Source organism: Protopterus annectens, chromosome 14.part0 (assembly GCF_019279795.1).
Source record: "Protopterus annectens isolate FY-2018-M chromosome 14.part0, PAN1.0, whole genome shotgun sequence".
NCBI lineage: Eukaryota > Metazoa > Chordata > Ceratodontiformes > Protopteridae > Protopterus > Protopterus annectens.
This window is the reverse complement of record NC_056748.1, coordinates 1,012,744,134-1,012,764,933: the sequence shown is the minus strand read 5'-3', so window position 1 is coordinate 1,012,764,933 and position 20,800 is coordinate 1,012,744,134. Positions and strand designations below refer to the sequence as shown.

Below are 20,800 nucleotides of genomic sequence, written 5' to 3'. Positions count from 1 at the left end.
TCAAAGTCCTTTATTTTCCATGGAGGCTGTGTAATAACGGAACTACAGTCTAAAAGCAGTTGGGGTACTGGGCATAACCATCAATATCAGCTGGTGCAAAAGGGCATGCTTACCTGCAAAAAAAACAAGGTGCATATTGTACAAACGGCACTTTGCTTTCTTTCTTTATTTTTCATTAATAGTAAGCTCAGCATAACTCAGTAACATTTCCAGTGGTAATGCAAGTAGAGCCCTTGAAATAAGATTATCACTTATGTTTTGAACTATACACAACATGCATCATTTGCCCATTTCAGTTAAACTGAATACTATTTTATAACTAAAGTAAACAATATTCTAATATAGCTTTGGTAACATCTGCATTAAAAATACATTTCAATTAAAACAAAATACTGCTAAACGTCATGTAAGCTGAGGCTAAAGAAAGATGACAAGAAGAAAGCAACATAACACATATATAAACAAAAGCACACCAACCTTATAAGAAACATGGTCTACAGCTTACTAAATTATGTATTTTTTTATTTAAACTTAAAAAAGTATTATAGGCAACACACACACCCAAAAAAAGAAAGCAGAAGTCCAGAATACAAGTCAAGACAAGGGCAGTTTCACGTATTAACAGCTGGTATATACCAGTGGTTTAAGAAAAAAATAATTTTAATAAACATAAGATACAGACACCATAAAATCATTCAGAAGAGTTCTTTTGTTGCATAACCAACATTTCATGATATATACAGAAGTTAATATCGAGAAAGCTTTAAATCTCTAAGAATATAATTATGTTTTTTGAGCTCAGAACCACACCAGTTTCTATGTTCTCTGCCAAGATTTATTTAAGATTCCGGTTTCCTCATTTTGACAAGTAAATATTTTACCACCTGTGTCTGCAGGGAGCTTCGAGTGAGGTAATCTGCCAGCAGGCTGTTCCCAACGCGCACTTCTCTGATACTGACCATTGAAATTCAAAGCACAGATTAGTTAATCAGGTCAAACCCAAAAAATAGGTCTTTGGACTCATGTGTCACAAATCAGTCTGGTTTCCTTTAAACAGTGCACCAGATTAGAACAAGCACCCAAACAAACCAAAGCGGAAAACCCTCCGGCTGTAAAGCTGTTTTAAAGCCCTAACAAATCGCTCCATCTTTCACTCATTTAAACTTTTCCAAATAAGGGTCAGTATGATCTCCCCCCATCTCCCTCCCCAAACCCAGCATCCAAATGCTAATGCGCTTAAGTGGGCTTAAGCAGCTTTGCAGAGTGAATGGGCCAAAGCAGGTCTCGAAAGGACAAGCCAGAGTTACTGTCACTGTCAAAAAGTCATTGTAGCCACCCCCGGAGTAGTCACAATTCAAAAAATTCATGATTTCTTTCCCTTAAAAGCATCTGCTGAGAACATTTTTTCCAAGCTTTGTTATCTGACAACTTCAGGGATCCTTCACAGGAATATAAATCTCAGAGAGTCTTGAGAACCATTAAAATAAATGCAAAAAAGAAAAAAGGCGCTAGCACCTTATTGCTTTCAAATTTGTTTCACAGGAAATAAAACTTATCATTCAAATAAGCGATCAGAGGAGGGTTCATTTCTTATAGCGACTGGAGCCTTCATTGCCCTGTCAGTTTCACCAACTCGTAGTCACCCAACCAGAAACCTTTCAGGAGCTGGTTCCATTTTAAACAGGTTGGCTTAGAAAAGGGATTTAAAAATTAAAATAACTTAGAAAAAGAAACATCGTAAAGATACTGAACTACTGGTGTCTGGCATATCAGCTGTGAAAGAAATAACCATTCACACTTTTAAATGTACCCACGTTAAATGAAGATTCTGATTTTGTTTCCAATTCTCCCTTTCCCAGCAAAAAAGTTTTTTTTTTTCTTTTTTCTTTTCCTTAATGTGGAGAAGACAAATATAACAACAATAGTGTATAATAACTGTGTTTGGATATCTGTAATTCAGGGCATCAGTATTTTTGTTAAAAAAGACATTCTATACCACCATATGATAGATATTTCTGCTAATTAATTAGTAAAATTATAATTTATTTTAACTTACATTTAATACTTTTGGATAACATTACATTCCAGAAAATTAGGAGAAAGCTAAGTTTGAAAAGACATGACACAGAAATAAGCAGCTTACACCAGTAAGGAAACAAAAGCCTCTGAAATGCCAACTGTTGAAGCAAACATATAAGCAAGGAATACCAGGAGTAACAAAAGAAGAAATATTCCTTGGCAAAAAACAAAGCCTTGTGTGAATGAGTATTTGCTCTTTCTGGTTGGGAGGTAGGGCTTTTGGTGTGGAAAATACTGTTCAGTGCATGTGTAATACAAAATGAAACTATACATGCCCACACATACAGAGACACATACACACACGCACGTGCACACACACACACACACGCACGTGCACACACACACACACACACACACACACACACACACACACACACACACACAGTCACTCACACACACACACACACACAGTCACTCACTCACAGACAGGAACTGACAAATTGCTAACTGAAAAAAAAAATATTTAATACCTCCTTTTAAAAATAACTTTTAGCAGTGGTAGACATTAAGGAAACAAATGCTAAACAACGAATACTTTATGGGAAAATGATTATTTAAGACAAAGGCTGAATAAGTAGAGAACATTACTTTATCTCAAAGACTCCATATGTGACTTCCAAAGACAGTAATTTGTTATAGTTTATGAATTCTCTCTGAAGTCTTTATTTATACACATAAAAGTTCCATGTGCTAGCTCATATATTAAAACACTTAAAAAGAAACACTCATTCAAAGCCCTTTTTTTCATAATTTACTATGGCAATGGAACAATTGAAGTTACTTACACAGCATTTCTACTCTGCATATGGTCTGGACATTATTATTAACTGACTATCTGGAAAGAAGCTTAGCCATACTGAGTATATACTGAGATCTTACCTCTTTGAATACTTTTCCTCATATAAATCTCTAAGCAAGTAATTGTGCAACTGTTTGATTTAGGTAACCAATACACATGCTGACCTTTTGTTTTTGCCAAGAATAGAATTAGTCAAATGGAGATGGGTACCTTGAATTGTAGCCAAATCAACGAAATGAAAGTGTACCACAAAAATTTTGAAAGAAGACAAGTTCAGGGGTGTGGCACTGTGAAATGATATAATCCCACTGCTGACTTTGATAAGCAATAAAACACTCCCTCAAAAGAAAAACTTTTTTTCCAAGTTTTGCTACATGGAAAATTAGTAAAAAGTGTTTCTACTTTGTCAAATCAGAGAATTTATTCTCTGCTAATTTCTCGTTTGCCTACTGACCACCAGATTTCACCAGTCTTACCAGCAACAAGGAAGGGCAATCATCCATTTTTTTTACATTGGTTTAGTTCCCATATTACACTGCTGAATTGATCTCCACAATGCTAGTCCACTGACACAAGCATGCTTCTGGGCATGCACTATCCCAGCCAGATCTCATGAATGCACTGGATGATATCCACTGACACAAGCATGCTTCTGTGCATGCATTATCCCAGCCAGAGCTCATGAATGCACTGGGTGATATCCACTGACACAAGCATGCTTCTGTGCATGCACTATCCCAGCCAGAGCTCATGAATGCACTGGATGATGTCCACTGACACAAGCATGCTTCTGTGCATGCACTATCCCAGCTAGAGCTCATGAATGCACTGCATGAGGAACACATTGATTCCTGAACCTTTGCAGTTTCTGCTGCAGCACTTAGCCTTTCTGCTGCAGCACTTAGCCTCCAATAAGTGTCAGTACTGCAATAAAATAAGTTACTTCCTTCTGCCTATGATGGTTGAGCTGGTATCATTTTCTCAATCCCATTTTCTCTGACAGATGCATCCAGCACCTGGCTTGTTAGTCAATCCCAGGTCACTGAAGTCATAGTCAAGGCATTATCCCCATACAACATACACGAAAATAATTTTACACTGGTCTTGCAATTCTATCACCTGGTTAACTACAGTTCATGGAAGCAGCAGATTTATTCATCTGATCTATTAATAGTAGTCCTAGAGCTGTGAAGATTCCAGTGTAGTCTGTGTTCCCATCAGCATTCAGCCATGACAGATGCAAGCAGTTGCAAGTTTAGCCATTGTATACTGTCTCTTTCCCATCTTCTGTCACACAGTCACAAGCAGTAAAGCTTGAAATGGTCACAACTGGCTGTCATGACAAAGGTGCTGTCCTAGATATATATATATATATATATATATATATATATATATATATATATATATATAATTATATATTAATATAGGAGAGAGAGAGTGGAAAGACAGAGAGATATACACATGCAGGCAGACACATACAAACATGCATACGTACACACACACACACATATATATGTGTGTGTGTGTGTGCATATATGTATGTGTATATATATATATATATATATATATAAAATATATATATATATATATATATATATATATATAAATATATATACATATACACATGAAAGAGAGACAGACAGTGATACACAGACAAATACACATATTTGTGTTGGTGTGCATGTTGTTGCTAATTCTGCACACATATATGAAGTACAGTATGATTAAAGTGCAACATCCTCAACAAAGTGAGGAAGTTGCAGTTCTACAAAATTTACAGCGTAGACAATGGCAGCAATGCAGATGTGGAGACCCATGTGTTACACATCACACTTGTAGAGTTAACTTATGCAGCTTATCTAAAGCAAAGAAGTAAAGCATTTGTACTGGTGCACTGCAATATGCATGGGGATTAGGTGGCTGGAGACTCTGATGGTAAGCTTTTAAATCCCTCCTTTCATTTCTAATAAATGACAGCCTACTATGCTGCAGGCATCATTAAAACAGTAGCTACCATTTGGGAGTCCACCAAGTGCAAATAACATGCATTTCTGCTTGGAAGTAAAATAGTCAATATTCATTTCCTTGTATTCAAATGTGACACAAATACTCATTACACTGTAGTTAATGCAATCGAATTCTGATACAACATTCAGTATTACAGTTATTACATAATGATTATATAAATCCTTGAATACTATTTGGTCAATGAACCACAGCAATATTGATAATAAAAGTCAACAGCATTAGTGAGCCACCCCATCGAAACAAAAAAAAACATTACACTGATGATGATAATGATATTACTATAAATACTACTATTATTATTAATGACCACTTGTGCAGTACTAATAAAGTACTCCATGTTTACATGTTATAGTGTAATAACGTCTCCTAGGTAGTCAAAACATTTGGCTGTTCTTCTAGTACTGACTTATCTACAGAGAGATTCTGTTACATGGTAGCACACTCCTTGTTATGCCTTATTATTTCATTTCTGTTACTTTATTAATAAGTACAACAATGGTTTAATTCAGTTGGGTCAGGTCCCACCACTACAAAACTGGCCTGCTGCTAAGTCACACTGTACAAATAGCTGCCTTGCTCATGTCTGCAGATGGCTTAAGGCAATGCATAGTTTGCTACCACACAGCTCTGCACAGTTTTATTTTAAAACCACATAAAAAGACAATCTTACCCATGGAGAGACATCTACCCTTCTGATGAAATGCAGTTCTGGATTTTTTAAGTGTTGTAAGTATCCTTTATGATAATCAGATAAGTGCTAAATACTGAGTAATAAGACACTAAGTTACAGTTATTTTATAGGATACAATACAGCTTCACTTACTTCTCAAAAGTATCCAACAGGATGAAGACTCAGCTTATTGACTTCAACTAGGAAACTCAACCAGATGAAAAAAAATAAAATAAAAGGAAGTACTTTTCTGTGGAGAGACAAGCTGACCTACACATGTCCAACATGATGAGCATTCACTTCCATATTAATTAAGAAAATACTGAGTACACCACATATTTAAAAAAAAGAAAAAGAAAGCTACTGCTGAGTTCACATACTGTTTGGAATGGTAACCATATGAAATGTAGGACCAGCTAGACTGAGTCCTGAAACACAGACCGAATGGCTGAAAAAATGGACTTACATATACTAAGTCTGAGGTGGCCATTTCTTAGAATATTCCTTTTCTCAATCTCAGACTTGGTTTCGGTAAGTCCAGGTGGCAGGCAGCTTCCCCTTCTATGAAAAGGAAGTTTAACAAGAAGAGTGATGTTCAAGATTCGCTCGTCTCCTGTGTTTTCAGTCTTTTTTTTTTTTTTACAGCTTGTCAGGACTTGGCATTTTGAGTGCAGACATTTCAATAGGGAGTTTTTGGGATTACTATACCCTCCTTCTAAATTCAGGTACTAGCAAGTATCTGAGTATCTGGGCAATAGACAACGGTCTCAGTTTTGCACATGGACACATTTTCTGCACAGCTCTCATGCATCACGTTTTCTTTATTTTTATTTATCCTTTTTTTACCTGGTTAGTCCCACAAGGTTACTAGCTTATTTCTAGGGAAGACCTGAGGTGGTATTTACACTGCTTGGAGAAATATGGCCAGGGCATCTACTCACAATCAGCACTTGTGGTGTTACTTTATGTGAGTGTGTGCGCATGTCCCATTCCTAGAGCAGTGGTAGCTGGGAGGACAGTGAGGGAAATGAAAATCCAGCTGAAGGGAGCAGGGGTGAATGCCAACTCAGAAAAAGTAAATAGTATAGAGGTAGAATAATTGGAAGAAAGTTTTCAAAAAAAGCTGTCGGAATGAACTGAGGAGACAGTTGGAGAGAAGTATATAGTTATAACCCTCCAGCTGGGAGGGTTGCGAGATGATTTACTGCAAGAAATGATAAATTAATGGGAACCAGAGAATGAGGTACCATGTGGAAACATTATGGAGAAAATATATGATGTGAATATAGAAGTAACTTCAGAAGGAGGGAGCAGATAAGAAAATTTGTTTCAAGAATACAAAGCAAAAGAGATCAGGAGTCAGATATGAGGTATGGGACAATGTCATTTTACATTTGGGTGTAAAAACAGAAGAGGTAAGAGCATTTATTTTTGATTAACAAAGAGACATTTGGTGACATTGTTTGAGACTCTACAAGCTACAGAGAGATTTTTGTGTGAATATGAAAACAGGAAAAATAATCCTCAGAATGAATATATAATAAGAGCATCTTTTCAGGAAACTAAAAAGAAAATTCATAGACAATTTCAAACTGAAGTAGAAAGAGAGACTTTAAAAGAACACTTCAAAAATATATGTAAAGAAATAATACTCAATTCAAAGGTTTATGATAATAGGGGTTTATGGGCTGGGACACGGGACTGCAATGTCATCTGTAAATGAAAATGGAAAAAAGTGCATATTCCAAGTTTTAATAAATGTTGATGTTAACAGGGGTGTTGTAAAATATTTGGAGCAACCAAGGACGTTATTTTTGTGGAAAAGAAGAACATTTAGTCAATAACTCTAACAAAAAGAAATGTTATACATGTGGTAAAACAGGACATGAAACAAACATTGTGAACTTGAATGTTATAAATGTAATAAAAAAGGACATTTATGGATGGAATGTAAAGAAAAAAAGAAGGAGCTAAGTATTATGAATCAAAGTAAACAGAAAGAACATGAGAGAAGTGAAGATGAGATAGAAATAGATGACATTTTAGAGATACTGAAAAATAATGGAGGAGACAAATCAGAGAAGGAGTCAGAAGTTAGTGGTGAAGAATATACAAGTTGAAAATGCTAAGAGGAAAAAAGAATTTCATTGGTATCAGAGTAAAAGATAGAAAAAGAAAATTTAAAACCATTAACATAAATAAAAAAGAAAAAAGGGAATGGATAACAAATCATTTCTCATAAGAAACTAGTGTAAAATAGGATGGTATCCCCTAAACTAAGAAAGAGGGAAATTAATAATTTATGGATTCTTTCAGTGAATGTTAATATTATGAAAAATTTTACAAGAAAGGACCGATTTTAGAATGGTGCAAGAAATTTGATATTATTATTATTACTATTCTGAAGGACATAAGATTTTCTGACGTAGAGAAAGATTACAGACACACACAAAAAGGGAGGGTGAAATAATATGGAACATAGGGAATGAACAGTGTTCAGGAACAGCAGTTCTATGCAGAAGAGTAGTGAACATTTTTGATGTTACATTAGTTAAAATGGGAAGATTAATAGTTATAGATGTAAGTTGGCAAGAAAAACTGCATAGAATTATTGCTAAATATGCTTATGTGATTGGTAAAGAAAGAGAGAATTTATTTCATAAAAATATTGGATTTTGTATTTGTAAATATGGATATAAAAAAAGAAAAGCAGGAATATGGTAAAACATATACAGATGTGATGGAAAATTTAAAAATAATAATAGAGATTATTATGAAAAAGAAAAATTATGAAAAAATTTAAATTATTATATAAACAAAGATATTTTTATAAGGAAAAAAAAAGAAGTTTCACCTTATCTACATAAGACAGTGAAGGAGGGTAGCGTAATGAGAGAAATGAAAGATAAGGTAATAATAAGGAAAAGTCAGCAACATATTATGGATCACATTGTAAGACGTGGAAGAAATACTTACTAAAAAGAGACATAATGTAAGGACACTGGAAGGAAAAAAAGTTTCTAAACAAATCAATAAATAATTTGAAAAATAGATCAGATTATATAAATTACAGAAAGTGTTTAAACAGTTAAATGTATAATAAGCATCTGGTCCAGATGGTATTGGGTATAAAATGTATAAAAATCTAAAAAGATGGCAGAAAATTTACTTATTTGTTTTAATGAATGGTTAACTGAAGGAATAAAATATAAGGAACTATGTAGTGGCACATAAAAATGTTTATGGAAAAAGGTTAAAAAAAAAGATATAAAAATGGAGACCAATAGTTCTAAATAATACAGATTATAAGATATTTATGAAAATAATAGAAAAAATGTTTGAGGATAAGATGCAATGTACATGGTATAAAAACAAAAGTAAGCCAAGAGTTATTAATGATAGTGAGAGACATTATAGATGTATAAATAAAAAGAAAAAAGATCTAAAACTTAGGTTAGGTGATATTAATAAAGTATTTCATTCAATACAGCATTATATACTGCAGAAAATGTTGTTGTGTCTTTCGGCTTTTCCCGGTTAGGGGCCACCACAGCGGAACTCCGGTCCGCTAATGATTGGCAGCTGATTTTTACGTACCGAGTTGCCAGCCCTGACACACAAGCTTCAATGAAGGAATGCCCATTCTCGCATGCCTCCACGCAGAAGACGCTCTGAGAGTCAAACCAGACAGCATCTTACTGTGAGGCGACAACGCTACTGCAGCACCACCACCGCGGTATTATATACTGCAAAAAATAATACTGCAGAAAATAATATGTATAATAATGATAAAATCAATCAAAAGTATACGATAGCCTATAAGGATAATAAAGTATGAGTCTTAGTCAATGGCTGGCTAAATAAATAAATATAAATAATGGTATAAGACAAATGATAGTTGGTAACAAACCAAGTTGTACAGGGACATCTTCAGGTGAGGGCTGGATAAATATAGCGATGGGAATTAAGACGGTGGGGGGATGAAACATTTAAATGGGAACAAGGGATGATTGTGAGGAAATGAGAGAGGTTTAAGGGGTTTATGCAAGTGTAACTGGGCAAGGAATTGCATTTTCGAGTTAACTTACTCGTGTGAGTTTACTTCCAACACAATCTGTAGATTATGGATGGGACAGGTAGGCCTTGGATTAACAATGGTTGGTGCAGTAGGTTCAATTATACTTAAATAGCAGGGATGCGGTAGGTACAGTTATTGCATATGTTGCAAGGGGTGGTAGGTGCAACAGTTATCCTAGATTTATTTTTTTTGCTGCAATAGTTGTATGGTTGTGTTGGTTTTCTGACTTGCTTGAGGGGAGTCTGCAGGTTGTGTGGAGTGCATGATGCTGTGTTTGGTGCCAGAACAGTTCTCCATATCAGTCTCCTTTTGGTATGGTGTGGGATTTCAAGTTTGTTGCTTTTGTGTTGTGTTGTGTTGGGTTCATGAACATTCTCAGTGACAAATGCTGGAGGTGGTGGAGTGGCAATCTCACCATGGTGCTGTTGAATGGCTCTTCTCAGGTGCAGTGTCAGGATTTTGCAGGCTGAGATATGTGGCCAGCAGTGGTTGGTTGATCTATGTGCATTGAGCAGTAACATTTGAGACAAATGCAGGGTTTCCTGTACATTAGCATTCTTTCATACTCTATTCAAGATAATTGATTAAAACGGAACCACCTTTATTTAGTGTAGTGATTTAAGCTTGATCTTGTCTGTTCCAGCATGAGAGAGTTTAGATGGCTGTGTTCTTCCATTATGCAGGCATATTTCAGATTAGAGTGTATATTGCATGATCCAGCATGTACATATAAGCATAAATGATCTAATTATCCCGGGTATGATTTTATTTAGCAGTGGAACAATGCATACTTTTGCACACAGTTGGCATGGTGTTGTGTCTTCAAGTGAATTGCCATTTTAAGGGGATTTGTGCACTTTGGTTGCCATTTAGTTGTTGTGTTCTGGAGTGTGCAGAAGGACTTGTTGAGATGGGGCAAATGTTCATCAGTGACAAGGGTATACAGTTGAGGTGAGGGACTGGCTTGCTGTCACAGGGTGTGATAGTGGAAGTCGGGGAAATTGGGCTTGGGCCTGGCTGCCTTCTCGTGTGGGTTGATCTGGAGTGCGATGTTCTGGCTGTAGGGCTGCTTCAAGACAGGACACTTGTTTTGATTTCTTTGCCTTTTCTATTTGAGTTGGTGTGATTAATATTGGGGGTGACAGTGGGGTGCTGACAGTGGTGGAGCAGGTTCTGCAGTACTGAGGTTTGGGGCTGTGAGCTTTAGTTTCGGTGGTGCAGAGGAGTTTGATGTGGTGGCTGGATCTCTGTATGGTATTGTGGATTTCTTCGTGTGAAGTTTTTGAAGAGGTTTTGGTTTTCTGTCATGGGGAAGGGAATTTGTGGCAGTGGTGGTTATGTGGTTTTGGTAGTTCTCAGCAGAGCAATACACTGCTGTTTTCGGAGGTTTTGTGGCCCAGGAGGTGTTTCATGCAGGTGCAGTATGGCCTTGACTGTTAGGGGAGGGTGGGGAGTGATGAGAACAATGTGTACGTGGCGTGCATTATTTCACAGACAGAGCATATTTGATGTGCGAGTTGGAGGGTCCTCCTAAACTGCCAACTGCCAACAAGCAGTTAAGTGGCATAATTCCCTCTTTCCCCTTCTCCCAGTAACAGTTGGTGTACCACAAGGATCCATACTGGGACCCCTACTATTTAATATCTTTACAAACACCCTGCAAACCGCGACCCAGCAAGATACAATAGTCCAATATGCAGATGATACTACACTGATCTGCTCAGCCCCCACACTCCAAACACTCCAGACTGAAACCCAAGAGGCCTTCTCTAATATCAAAAACTGGTTAAAAAACTCACAACTAACTCCAAAAAGACTCAACTTATGCTTTTCCACCCTACTAAAACTATTGACTCTCATGTTCTTTTCTATATCACTTCTGCCAATAACACACAAATCTGCTCAGTATCACAAACTAAACTTCTTGGTGCAATACTTAACCAAAACCTAAAGTTTGACAAACCTATAGCAAAAAACAATATCCAAAGTTCATAAAAAACTTGGAAACCTATACCTCTGCAAAAACTATCTATCTAAATAAAACATCAAAATTACTATATCCAGAACTCACCTTCTCTCTTCATTGCTTTATGCATCCCCTGTATTAATAAACCTTAACAAGACAGATCTACACAAATTGTCCACGTGCTATAATAAAATAGTTAGATTCACAACCAACTCTAATTTTTGCTCTCACCCCTGTCACTCACTAAAACAATTAGGTTGGCTACAACTCGCCAACTTACTAAACTATAACCAATTTACCATGGCTCAATACTTGCTGTACCATCCAAACAAGATTCCTGATATTTCAGGCTTACTCAACTTTCACAATTCTGCTCGCAAACGAAGATCCACAAACAAAGCCCTTCTTGAAGTAACTAAGTATAGACACAGTGCTGGTGAATCCCTCTCCTCCTACACAGTTGCTAAAATCTGGAATTCTCTAAGATCAGATATCAGATTGCAAAATAGCAGTCCCATCTCTAAAACCCAAGCAAAAGCCCACCTCAATCTCATCTGGCAATGTATCTGTACTGAGCATGGCTAGCCCTACTACCACCATTCAGATAAATCTTCCTCTGGCACTACTCAAAGGTCAAACACATAGAAAAAAGAACTACTATAACAAATTGTATTTTAAATGAATGTACATAGCTGTATATAGTATTACTGCACTTTCTTACTCAAATACATTGTATTTTCTGTTTTACTACTGTACACTCTATACATTGTATACCTCTGTAACTTTTCATCATACTATGCTATGAAACATTGTTTGCTCTATTAATTTGTACTCATCTCTGACTTTTGCATTTTTATCATATTTGTGGAGCTTTTGTATTTTTTATGATTGTCATGTATGCGGAGCTTTTCTCCCCAGGTCTCTGCTAAAACAGGCACCTGATTGCCCAGTCAGACCAACCCGGTAATCAAATATAAAATAAAATAAATAAATGGTGTGTGACTCACTCCATTCACCTTTACATTCTCAGGGGTGAGCTTATATTAAAAATATATATATATATATATATATAAAACACTGCTTTATTGTCTCGTGGTGTCCATCAGATTTTCTTCTCTAGTAATATACGGATGTTTTACATGGATGACGTCAACAGGCAGATTACCTGCTTTACAGCACACTGTCTTGGTTTGGGGGGGGGGGGCGACCTAATATTGGACTGTTTGATGTGTATGAGACCATGAATCCTGTTATGCACTAAGCACTGGCAGTTGCCAGATACATTTAAGGTTGTGATCTATTCATTTTCTTTTTTTTTTGGGGGGGGGGGGCTCAGCTGGACAGATTTTACAGCATGTCCAAAAGTTTGCCTCATATGTCTAATGGGTTTTTTTCTGTGCTGCTCTCTGTAGGGTCCTTTCTTGATAAACTATGGCCCTGCTGATCTCTTGTTTGGAAGCATAGCCACTCAGTCATTGGTGGACAAAGCAGAATAGAAGGGGATAGGCATAGCCAGCCAGTGGACTAGGAGATATGCCACATTGCAACTAATTTTAAGTGGTGTAAAGGAGAAGGTGGCTACTTGGCAAGGTAAAGTCTGAGATAACAACCCCAAAGGAAGATTTTTCCTGGACTGAACTGGAGACTGATAAGTGGCTGCAATTAACGCCCATTTATTTTATGTGACCGTTTGGGGGGGGGGGGTTAAACACATGAAGTAAAAGAGTGAGAGACATACCACTTAACAGTCCAGATTTGCTGTTCTGTTACATTTCAATTCAATGAAGATTACTGACTGCTAAATAATGCTAACTATAAGAGTTGTTTCACTAGCATACCTCTCATTTACAAATTTGTGACTCAGTAGCTCAATCTGTTAAATGCTGTGAAAACATTCCTTTTCCCCTCCCCTCCAACCCACACCTTCAACTAGTAATCTCCCCACCACCTTCTCTTTTTCTCCTGTACCTACCTCCAACATAAAAAAACTCTTAACTAAACTTAAACCCACCAAATTAGCAGCAGACAACCTCCCAAGTGAATACCTACAAAATGCATCTGATGCTATGACCTAACCCAGTATCCATCTTGATTAACCGATCTCTGTCAGAAAGTTATGTTCACACACTGTGGAAAGTATCACATATAATTCCTCTCCACAAAGGCGGACCTTCCGCAGAACTAACCAATTACCGCCCCATAGCTATTCTCTCTCCACTCTCCAAAATACTAGAAAGATGCATACACTCTCAGGTCTCAGACTACCTCCTTACTAACAACCTCCTTTCCAGTACTCAGCATGGTTTCTGACCAAACCATAGCACCACCACTGCCTTACTCTCCTTTACTAACACTATCCTTCAGCATAAAAACAATGGCTATCTCTCCTCTGCTACTTTCCTAGACCTATCTAAAGCATTTGACATGGTCCCACACAAACAACTTATCTCTGTCCTCAATAACCTATCCTTCTCACAGTCAGTCACCAACTGGTTTCAGAGTTACCTGTCTGACCGCCAACAATCCGTTGTATGGCAGAATGACATATCTCCCCAACTACCTGTCTCCATAGGGGTTCCCCAAGGATCCATCCTTGGACCCCTACTCTTCTCTGTTTACACCAATAATCTAGCCTCTGCCACCAAACATGGCACACTCATACAATACGCAGATGACTCAACCATCATCTGCTCAGCCCAGTCCCTACCAAAACTGCAAAAAGTCACACAGGAAGCCTTTTCCTCTGTTGAAACATGGTTATCCGATGCCCAATTAATACTCAACCCAAACAAAACTAAACTACTCATCTTCCAACCCACCAAACATACTCAAAACAACTCTCACTTTAACATCAGAGCAAAAGACAACACCACTATATACCCAACTGAACACACCAAATTGCTAGGAGTGGAAATAGACAATGAACTAAAATTTGACATTCACATATCCATGACCATAAAAAAGTCCACAAAACACTAGGAGCGTTATACAGAAATAAGCAATTTCTCACCAAAGCAGCAAAGATTTCAATAGCAAATTCCCACCTTATCTCCACCCTACTTTATGCCTCTCCAATATATACCAACCTAAGGCAATGCGATCTAAACAAGCTAGAGACCTGCTACAACAAAATCACCAAATTCACCACAGGGGCATCCTACCATAGTCACCACTGTCTCTCACTTGCTGAACTGGGCTGGCTTGAACTCCCTCCCTCACCTCCTTCAGTGGTATCAACTCTCACTCGCCCACAAACTAGTAAACCATCCACTAAATGTCCCATCCCTCCAGAATCTACTCCAACCCTACCGCACCACCAGACCACTAAGATCCAGCAACAAAAATCACTTGCAGATCACTAAAGCCAATAACTCTGCTGGTGAAGCACTATTCTCTTGCGCCATAGCCAAATTATAGAACTCACTCCCTCCCACAATTACCTCCATACTATCATGCACCCACTTCAAAACTTTACTAAAAGCGCACCTAAAAACATGCTGGCTATGCCCTTGCAACTCCCACTCTAATATCATCCACCCCATCTAACCACTACCTTTCTTTCCACTCCACTAACTAGCTTGATTATAGTAAGCTCAGATGCTCATAAGCCTAGTACTTATTATACAGCAGGAACTTCTCACTGTAACATTTGTTAATGTCTGTTATGTACTTCACAGATAAAGATTCTAGTTGTCTACTGATGTACTATGTTCTTCATCTGTAAATGTGTTGTAAGTAATTGCTATGTTAAATTGTTAATCACTATTTAATCCAATGTAACTACTGTCTGTTTATTTTAACTGTGGAGCTTTTCTCCCCAGGCCTCCACTGAAAATGGACCTACGTCCAGTTGGATACTCCCGGTCAACAAATTTAAATAAATAAAATAAACAATAAATAATTTTCACAGGAAGGAGAAGTATGCATAGAATGTCCAGATCATTGCCTCGTAGTTTCATTTGTTTTCATAACATGGAGGTTATTTGGCAAATTACTGACAAACCATTAAAGCTTGTAGTTAGAAATGAGGACAGACATTTAAGTTCAGAGTTTTAGCCTTCAGAAACGTCATGCTAATGCAACATCAGACTGGTTATCTCTAAGTTTCTACGAGCAATCAAAGAAAAAAAAAAAGCTAGTTTTGGGCATTTGCTCACATTTAATTGAGGGCTGTGATTTATCAGGGGAAGAGTGAGAGTGTGTGTTTTTTGCAGGTTAGGAGGCACCAACAAAGAATGCGAGTTAGGTTCGCATGCATTGTGTGTTTTAATAGCCATGGGAGAGGGTTATGGCACCTGTAGTGCTCCATTGCCCAGATAAAGATCTTGCAATTGAGAATGTGGTAATATTCATTCCTACAAGAGTGAGATGTTTTGGGCCAAGTAGTAATAGGGCTTTGAATTTGGCATGGGAAGGTGGATTTATTGAGGAGATTCAGAGGGTGGGTAGGTTGTTCTGACATGTGCTTTATGTATTTCAGATGACTTAGATTTGTTTTTTCCTTGCAGATGGTGGTACTACGATAGGGGTTTCGGCTGTTGGAGTGCTATGCAATGAGATCACAGATGGTGTCAGCACCGATTTTGTATTGGTTGGTGGTCAAAAGGAAGCAGTTTCATCAGGTGATGGATGTTGCTGCAAAGGGTTTTTTGACTGCTGGAGCTTCACAGAGTGAGGTCACAGGTAGTGACACAATCTTATCTGCTCATTTCGATGTGTGAGAGTTTGTGCATTATACGAGTACTGTGGGGACTACTAAGGATGAGATTATGTCAGGGCTTTGGTGTAGCAGGTGTTTAGGTTTAATTATGGGGATTTTGGGGTCATCTACAGATGGGGTAGAGTCATAACTGCGATTATGTTGGATTTTGGGACCAAGATGACTGATTAGTTAGTCAAGCCCTGACGGCAGGAAGGAGGGGGGTCTTTTCACCTCTTTGCTTGCTGGGAAAAAGGGTTTGGAATGTGGGAGTACTAGGATATGTTAATTCATTGATGTGGATGGGGTTAATCTGATGGCATCAGAAATTTAGAACAGTTAGTAAGGTTGAGGTTTTAGTGGTTTACTGCTTACATGTGAGGGGACCTATGCGTGTTGAATTTCTTTAGGTAGGTTCTATGTAGTGCATGGGGTTTGCTTGTACTGGTATATGGCCTTGTCAATACTGCTAAGTTAAGGAGGCAGAGTTTTAGTGTGTTTGAGGATGGCATGTAGGTTTCGTACAACTGTTTAATATGTTTGGGTAGGTATTCGGATGCTACAGATCACAGATAGGGAAGGCATGTTGCTTAATTGAGTTTGCAGCAGCATGAATTGTGTAGGCTATCTTCCTTGTGTGGATAATAAATGGGGTTCTTAAGGATTTTCTATTAAATCAAGGAGCGCGGGGGTCAATTTGTAAGACTATTCCTTCCTTACAAAGGAAGGAGGTGATTGTGGTGCTATGGTGGATTAGGACTAGGGAAGGGGTATGTTATTTGGTTTGTCTGACAATCTTTCCTTTGGCTTGATTGGAAGTGGTATGTTATATGTGCGACTTTTAAGATTAAGTAAGGTGTGGATGGAGCATTGCAGGTATGCGAGTGTTTGGATATAGGTAGGAACCAGGTGTCCCACTGGCTGGGCTAAAGTTATAAGGCTTAAGCAGGGCACGGTTTTGGATTTTCTAGTAGATGTTAGGGTTTGGGGGGGTTCATTGGTTTACAGGTTTGGGGTAGGCCACTGACATATAAATGGTTAGATTTGGGTTGCAGGACTTTGGGGCACCTGTTATAAGGAAGGCTTATGGTAGGGCATCGCCATAGTCGTTAAATTTGTTGAGCAGATGCTAGTCAGAAGTAGTTTGCTGGGAAAGACTTGGTTATTTCTCAGGCTTGGGAACAAGGTAAGGCAATTCAGTTGGTCAGGGAGGAGTTAGCTGTGAGTAGTATAGTTACACGGGTGACAAGGGTATGTGAACTTAATCCTGGTCAGTGGTTCACTGGTTTGAAGGGTTGGGGTAGGTTTGATAGTGTGAAGATTGACAGACATTGGCTATTCACAGGACAGCTTGTGTTGTGAGGGTTGGATATGGTAACGGAGGTTACTGGGCTACAGTTTATGTGGCATTTTCTTTTATGGATGTATAGAAGTCATTCAGAGGGTGGTTGGTGGTCAGCAAATGCTATGAGATCATTAAATATTTTCTTTATATTGGGCAGTTTGTGTGATGGTGGGATTGCTATTATATTGATTTGTAAGGAAATTTCAGTTTGGACAACAGAGATGCAGTTAGGCATGATGGTGTGTGATTGTTGTGGTTTCACATAGATGGGTTTAGTGTTTTGATATTACATGTGACAGGTACTCACCTGGGAATTACTGTGAAGTTACTACTGGTAGTTAGGTGAGTGAAAATTTAGCTGATATACAGAGTTTATGCTACGTTATGAGGTTATGGTTTGTTAATTTAGCAGTGGAGTGGGATCAGTGGTTTAACTTCAGGAATTAGGCAATTGACTACCTTGCCTCTTTATGTGATAGGGCTTTGGGAGGTGATGACCCAGATCCAGTTTGGTTAGAGAGGATGGAGTACACCGAATGATGTTTGGGTTATTGCCTTTTAATGGGTGGTTAGGTTGTTGGAAATATGGTAGGAAAGAGGGGGAACAGCCTGCTCAGGCAGGTGGGTGGAGAATAGGGGCAGGCTTGCCCTCTTCTGTTCCATCGCTGGTGCTGGACATTCATTTCAATGAGTTGGGAAAGGAAAGTGAGCAGTTGGATGATGCTCGATAAGTAAAATAAGCGAACGGAGGTAAGGATGGTGTTTATTTGGTTGGATGTGTAATTCAATAAATGGTAAATAAAGTGAGTGATGGGATGCTGCCTCATAAGTAAAGTAAGTGAGTGGAGGTATGGATGCTGCTTATTGGTTGGATGTTTAATTCAATAAGTGGTAAATGAAGTAGTGATGGGAAGCGGCTTCATAAGTACAATAAGCAAGTGGAGGTAAAGAGGTAAGGATGCGGCTTATTTGGTTGGATGTGTAATTTAATAAATGGTAAATGAAGTGAGCGATGGGATGCTACTTCATAAATAAAGTAAGTAAGTGGAGGTATAGATGCTGCTTATTGGGTCAGGATGAGCAAGGTCATGCTGTCCTGATTAACATTACATGGATGTTTATGCTGTGATTAAAATCAACTATTCTGTGTTTCAGTTGTAATTAATAAATACTGGTTAACAAAGTTATGTTTATGGAAGTTTAATAATGGTCATTAAATTTCATTTGGTGTGATGTGTTTATTGAAAGGGACCTGGACAAATGAGGTTTGGTAACAAACCAAATTGCCCATGGTCATTTTCAAGTGGGAGTTGGATAAATATAATAGTGGGAATTAAGAGGGTGATTGGATGAAAGGGTTAAATGGGAATGAGGGATTATTGAGAAGAAATGAAGTAAGGGTAGGGAGGGGTTTATGCAAATGTAACTGGGTAAGGAATCCCATTCTGGCATGAGCTTGCTACCTGCCCTCCATCCCTCTTTTGGTGAAATAGTGCGGATTGTGGTTATTTTCAGTCTGGGTGGGGCATAGAAGAAGGGCAGGTCATCCTCTTTTGTTCCCCCTCTGGTGTTGAATGTTCATTTCAATGAGTTACGAAAGGAAAGTGAGCAGCTGGATGATGCTTGATAAGTAAAATAAGCGAGCGGAGGTAAGGATGCTGCTTATTTGGTTGGATGTTTAATTCAATACATTATAAATGAAGTGAGTGATGGGATGCTGCCTTATAAGTAAGTGAGTGGAGGTATGGATGCTGCTTATTGGGTCAGGATGAGCGAGATCATGCTGTCCTAGTTAACATTACATGGATGTCTATGCTGTGATTAATATCAACTATACTATGTGTCAGCTGTAATTAATAAATATTAGTTAACAAAGTTATGTTTATGGAAGTTTAATAAAGGTCATTAAACTTCATTCGGTGTGATGTGTTTACTGAAGGGGACCTGGACAAGGGTGTTGTATGAGTAGTACTCCATTTGTTTCAGTCATGAATACAATAGAGAGGTTAATCAGAAAATGAAGAATACAATTTTTAAAATTCAAATGGATGTTGAAATTCCAGTTATGATATCATATGCAGATGATCTTATTATAACAATTAAAAATAGAGAATGGATGAGAGAAGGTATATCTATTTGAAAGTTTAAAGGAAAGAAGTACAACTGCTAATAAAGAAAAAAGTAAACAAATGGGTGACATAATAATAAAAATAGCAGGTATTCAATTTTCTATAAAAGAAATATCTGTTCCAGGGGCAAATTTTGATGAATAAATCACCAAGAAGGAATGGCGTATAATAATTAAGTAAATAAAGGATATTTGAATATTATGGAAAATGTACGGATTAGCTTATAAAAAGTGCATTTGACAAGAGGTTAGATAGCATTTTTATTCAGTGTTGTCATGATTCCTAGAAATATTCTTCTCCTTTATATGGGGATTGAGATTAAGTTCTGTTAAAAGTTATGCATTGATGAGGAGGATTATGTATGATAAATCCAGTAGTTTATGCTGCAACATTATATTTACATTAGGTACTGAAATGGTTAAATGAAAAATGAGAAATCAGTGACAAATGTATTTAAGTACAAATATAAGGAATTTTGAGAAAGATAAATAAAAGAACAGAATAATGTTTTAACAGATTAATAGACAAATTATAAACAAAAAAATAAGAATGTGGAAAATAAAGATTGATGAAGTGGAAGAAAACAGAAAAATATGGTATAAAAATATTATGAGGAAATATTCTTGCATTAATCCATGAGAAATTATTCCCAAAATAAAGACTAAAGAAAGAAAGAAATGGTGCAGACATAATGTTGAATGTCAAGATTTCCTATGGAGATTGAATAAAGGCAAATATGCCTTACAAAAAGAATAGTGAAAAAAATATGTTTGTATTTTGCAGGAGAAGAAACAACAGAAGAATTATTTTTAAATGTGAGCGTTAAAAAAACATGGAATAAATTATGTATAGAAATGTTTTGACTATGTTAAGAATAATGAAGATATAAATATGGATATGATTAAATATGAATGCTATGTGAATATAAACAAAAAATCAAAAGTAGACAAGAAAAGTATTTTATGTAGTCTGGATACTATGAAATGAAATGGATACTGGATATTGTC

At 37.3% G+C, this 20,800-nt stretch overlaps 1 protein-coding gene across 3 annotated transcripts in view; it reads right to left on the bottom strand.

Moving 5' to 3' along the window:
• Window positions 1-20,800, bottom strand: part of INPP5A (inositol polyphosphate-5-phosphatase A) — a 3,411,481-nt gene that overhangs the window by 595,463 nt on the left and 2,795,218 nt on the right. The window lies entirely within an intron of this gene.